We start from the raw sequence: 5559 nt of genomic DNA, 5'->3' as shown, positions 1-5559 counted from the left end.
CTTTGGCCCGTTTTTTGATTGGGTAATTTATTTTTCTGGACTTGAGCTTCAGGAGTTGCTTGTATATTTTTGAGATTAATCCTTTGTCTGGTTGCTTCGTTTGCTATTATTTTCTCCCAATCTGAGGCCTGTCTTTTCACCTTGCTTATAGTTTCCTTTGTTGTGCAAAAGCTTTTAAGTTAAATTAGGTCCCATTTGTTTATTTTTGCTTTTATTTCCAATATTCTGGGAGGTGGGTCATAGAGGATCCTCCTGTGATTTACGTCGGAGAGTGTTTTGCCTATGTTCTCCTCTAGGAGTTTTATAAAAAATATGGAACGCTTCACGAATTTGTATGTCATCTTTGTGCAGGGGCCATGCTAATCTTCTCTGTATCGTTCCAATTTTAGTATATGTGCTGCCGAAGTGAGCACTGATGATATTTTCAAAATTTCAATTTCCCACTCTTCTTTACTTGTAGATAGACATATAGTTAATTTTTGTAATTTTGTCTCATATGTCTTGAAGACTTGCTAATCTCACCTGTTAGTTCTAGGGCTTTTTGTAGATTCCTTAGAATGTTTTATGTACATGATCATGTCATATAATTTCAGTTCTATTTTTTACTTTCCAATCTGTATGCCATTTATTTCTTTTCTCTGATCTATTGCACTGGCTAGTACAATACTAAGTGTAAATAGTGAAGATCAGTGTTTTGGCCCCGTTCCTTGTCTTATTGGGAAAACATTTATTCTTTAACATTAAATATGATGTTAGCTATAGATTTAGCATAGACATTCTTTATCAGATTAAGAAAATTGCCTTTTATTCGTAACATTCTGAATGATCTTATTATGAATGAGTGTTGGATATTATCAAATGTGGGGGTGTTTTGTATTGATATGATCATATAATTTTTTGGGGGGGCTAGACTATGCAGCTTGCTGTATCTTAGTTGCCCCCTCAGGGATCCAGTCCAGGCCCTGGCAGTGAAGGCACTGAATCCTAACCATTGGACTGCCAGGAAATTCCTATTCCGTTTTTTTTAAACCTGTTAATATGGTCTTTTTATTGGTTGATTTGCAAATGGTAAACCAACCTATATTCCTTGGATAAATACCACTTGGTCAGGTGTAGTATCTTTTTTATATGTTGCTGGATTTGAGTTGCTGTTTTATTCAGAATTTTTGTGTCTATGTTTATGAGGAATACTGGTCTGTAGTTTTATTTTCTTTGTTGTGTTCTTTGGGGGGGCACGTGGATTTTTGAACTTCACTGCAGCATGTGGAATCTTTAGTTGTGGCATGTGAACTGCTAGGTGCGATATGTGGGATCTAGTTCCCTGACCAAGGATGGAGCCCAGGACCCCTACACTGGGAGTGAGGAGCCTTAGCTGTTAGACCACCAGGGAAGTCCCTGTAGTTTTATTTTCTTATATCAGGATAATGTTAGTCTCATACAATGAGTTGTAAAGTGTTCCTTTCTCTTCTATTTTCTGAAAAGAGTATAGTTGAATTAGTATTATATCTTTCTTATGTGCTTGGTTGAATTCAGTAAAGCCATTGGGGCCTAGAATATTCTTTCTGAAATGGTTATTTGTGAATTCAGTTTTTGTAATTGACATAGGATTTTTCTTCTTTTCTATTTCTTGTTAACTCCATTTTGGTAATTTTTGTCCTTCAAGGAATTTGTTCATTTCATCTAGTTGTTAAACTTATGGTGTTAAGTCATTATATAAATATATAGTCTCCATGATCCATATGATGTGTCCTCTTTTATCTCTGATTTTGATAATTTGTGCCTTCTTTCTCTCCTTGATCAGTCTAACTAGAGGTTTATCAACTTTATTGACATTTTCAAAAAACCAACTTTTTGTTTCATTGATTTTCTTTATCGTTTGTCCATTTTCTAGTTTATTGATTTCTGTTCCTATCTTTACTTTTCCCTTTCTTACAATCTCTTTGGGTCTAATAAGTTCTTTTTCTAGCTTCCTTTTTAAAAATTGAATTATAGTTGATTTTTTTGTTCTAGCTTCTTAAGGTAGAAGCTTAGATTATTAGTTTTAGACAGTTCTTCTTTTATAATATAAATATTTAAAATTATAAAAATTTCCTTGTGATTTCTTTCACTTATGTGTTTTATAGAAGTGTGTGGCTTAATTTCCAAATATTCAGACATTTCCAGATCTTATTGGCTTAATTTAATTCTGGCAATTGTGCGGTAGTTAGTTGAACTATTTCAAATCCTAAAAACTGATGCTGTGCAAGTGCTGCACTCAATATGCCAGCAAATTTGGAAAACTCAGCAGTGGCCAGAGGACTGGAAAAGGTCAGTTTTCATTCCAGTCCCAAAGAAAGGCAATGCCAAAGAATGTTCAGACTACCGCACAATCTCATCTCACACACTAGCAAAGTAATGCTCAAAATTCTCCAAGCCAGGCTTCAACAGTACGTGAACCGTGAACTTCCAGATGTTCAAGCTGCATTTAGAAAAGGCAGAGGATCCAGAGATCAAATTGCTAACATCTGCTGGATCATCGAAAAAGCAAGAGAATTCTAGAAGAACATCTATTTCTGCTTTATTGACTATGTCAAAGGCTTTGACTGTGTGGATCACAACAAACGGTGGAAAATTCTGAAAGAGATGGGAATACCAGACCACCTGACCTGCCTCCTGAGAAATCTGTATGCAGGTCAAGAAGCAACAGTTAGAACTGGATGTGGAACAACAGACTGGTTCCAAATCAGGAAAGGAGTACGTCAAAGCTGTATATTGTCACCCTGGTTATATAACTTATATGCAGAGTACATCATGTGAAATGCTGGACTGGAAGAAGCACAAGCTGGAATCAAGATTGCCGGGAGAAATATCGGTAACTTCAGATATGCAGATGACACCACCCTTATGGCAGAAAGCGAAGAAGAACTAAAGAGCCTCTTGATGAAATTGAAAGAGGAGAGTGAAAAAGTTGACTTAAAACTCAGCATTCAGAAAACTAAGATCATAGCATCAGGTCCCATCACTTCATGGCAAATAGATGGGGAAACAGTGGAAATAGTGCCAGACTTTATTTTCTTGGGCTCCAAAATCACTGCAGATGGTGGCTGCAGCCATGAAATTAAAAGATGCTTGCTCCTTGGAAGAAAAGCTATGGCCAGCCTAGACACCATATTGAAAAGCAGAGACGTTACTTTGCCAACAAAGGTCCATCTAGTCAAAGATGTGGCTTTCCAGTGGTCATGTATGGATGTGAGAGTTGGACCATAAAAAAGGCTGAGTGCTAAAGAATTGATGCTTTTGAACTGTGGTGTTGGAGAAGACTCTTGAGAATGCCTTGGACTGCAAGGAGATCCAACCAGTCCATCCTAAAGGAAATCAGTCCTGAATATTGATTCAAAGGACTGATGCTGAAGCTGAAACTCCAGTACTTTGGCAACCTGATGTGAAGACTCATTAGAAAAGACCCTGATGCTGGGAAAGATTGAAGGCAGGAGGAGAAGGGGATGACAGAGGATGAGATGGTTGAATGGCATCACCGACTCGATGGGCATGAGTTTGAATAAGCTCCGGGAGTTTGTGTTGAACAGGAAGCCTGGCATGCTGCGGTTCATGTGGTCGCAAAGATTTGGACACTACTGAGCGACTGAACTGAACTGAAATGTTTTAATTCTTTAAAAGACTTTTTATTTTGTTTTGGGGTATAGCCAATTAACAATATTGTGATAGTTTAGGTGAACAGTGAAGGGACTCAGCCATATATATATACATGTATTCATTCTCCGACAAACCCCCTTCCCATCTAGGCTGCCACATAAAATTGAGCAGAGTTCCATGTACTATATAGTAGGTTCTGGCTGGTCATCCATTTTAAATATAGCAGTGTGTACATGTCCATCCCCATCTCTTTAACTATCCCTTCCCCCTTTCCTTTCCCCTGGCAGTTATGTTTGTCCTCTAAGTCTGTGAGTCTCTTATTGTTTTGTAAGTTCATTTGTATCATTTCTTTTTTAGATTCCACATATAAGAGATGTCATATAGTATTTCTCCTTCTCTGTCTGACTTCAGTCAGTATGACAATCTCTAGACCCATTCATGTTGTATTTTTGCTTTAAATAGTTATCTTGTAAGATAATTGGAAAATTAAGAAAATAACTTTTAATATATTTAACCCCATATATACCATTTCAGCACTCTTCATTCCTTTGTGTAGATCTAAGTTTCATGGTGTTACATGCTTGGAAGAACTTTTAACATTTCTTGTAGTGCATGTGTGCTAGTGCCAAATCCTCTCAGCTTTTGTTAGTCTGAAAACTCTTTTATTCACCTTCATCTTTGAAGGAGATATATTTTCTGGGTAGAGAATTCTAAGTCAACATATCTTTTTTATCTTTCAGCTCTGTAAAGATCTTCTATGCCTTTCATAGTTTCTAAAGAAAGGTCTACAGTGATTTTTACATTTGCACATCTGTACATACTATGCCTTTCTTCTCTGGCTGCTTTTAAGATTCTCTCTCTTTCTAATTTTGAATGATATATACAACTTGATTTAACACTTCATTAGACTTCCCTGGTGGTTCAGTGGTTAAGAACCTGCCTTGGAATGTAAGGGATGTGAGTTCAATCCCTGATTGGGGAACTAAGATCCCACACGCCAAGGAGCAACGGAGCCCGCGTGCTACTTCTAGAGAATGATGTTGCCACAAGGGAAGATTTCGTGTGCCACCACTAAGACCTGATACGGCCAAAAGAAAAATTCTTGAAGTGGAGAGATGCTGAGATTTTCTCTTGATCTTTGTTTTCTAACATTTTGATTTGGATGTGTCTTCATGTAGTTTTCTTTGTGTTTAGCATGTCTGGGGCTCCTTGAGCATATAGATACGTTTGTTTATAGGATTTTTTTTTTAAAGAAAAGAATGTTACTTTTTAAAAGATCTTTTTAAGAGAAGTTTTAGGTTAACACTAAAATTGAGAAGGAGATACAGAGATTTCCCATATGCCCTTTGTTCACATATATGCATAGCCTCTCCCATTATCAACATCATTCATGGGAACGGTACACTTTTTTTTTTTTTTTAACGAAGATGAGCATACACTGATTCATTATAATCATCCAAAGTCCATAGTTTACGTTAGAGTTCACTCCTGGTGGTGTATATTCAGTGGCTTTGGATAAACGTATAATGACATATATCCACCATTATAATAAACACAAAATAATTTCACTGTCCTAAAAATCTTCTGCCCTCTGTGCCATTCATCCCCATCTCCACTCCAACCCCAGCCCCTGCCTGACAACCGTTGATCTTTTCACTATCTCCATGGTGTTACCTTTTCCAGAATGTCATATAGTTGTTGTTGCTGTTGTTTAGTCACTAAGTCATGTCTGTCTCTTTTGCAACCCCATGGACTGTAGCCCGCCAGTCTCCTCTGTCCATGAGATTTCACAGGCAAGAATACTGGAGTGGGTTGCCATTTCCTTCTTCAGGGGATCTTTCTGACCCAGGGATCGAGCCAGTGTCTCCTGCTTGGCATGTAGATTCTTTACAACTGAGCCACCAGGGAAGCCCTGTCATATAGTTA

General features: G+C 37.5%; 1 non-coding gene across 1 annotated transcript; it reads right to left on the bottom strand.

The window, feature by feature from the left end:
- Positions 1-306: 306 nt before the first annotated feature.
- On the bottom strand, positions 307-413 carry LOC136154837 (U6 spliceosomal RNA). The gene has a single exon (XR_010660546.1). It is a non-coding gene; the product is annotated as a U6 spliceosomal RNA (small nuclear RNA).
- Between the last annotated feature and the right edge of the window lie 5146 nt (positions 414-5559).

The sequence above is a fragment of the Muntiacus reevesi genome, chromosome X (assembly GCF_963930625.1).
Source record: "Muntiacus reevesi chromosome X, mMunRee1.1, whole genome shotgun sequence".
Lineage (NCBI taxonomy): Eukaryota > Metazoa > Chordata > Mammalia > Artiodactyla > Cervidae > Muntiacus > Muntiacus reevesi.
Note: the sequence above shows the minus strand (reverse complement) of the source record. Positions and strands in the feature narration are given on the sequence as shown.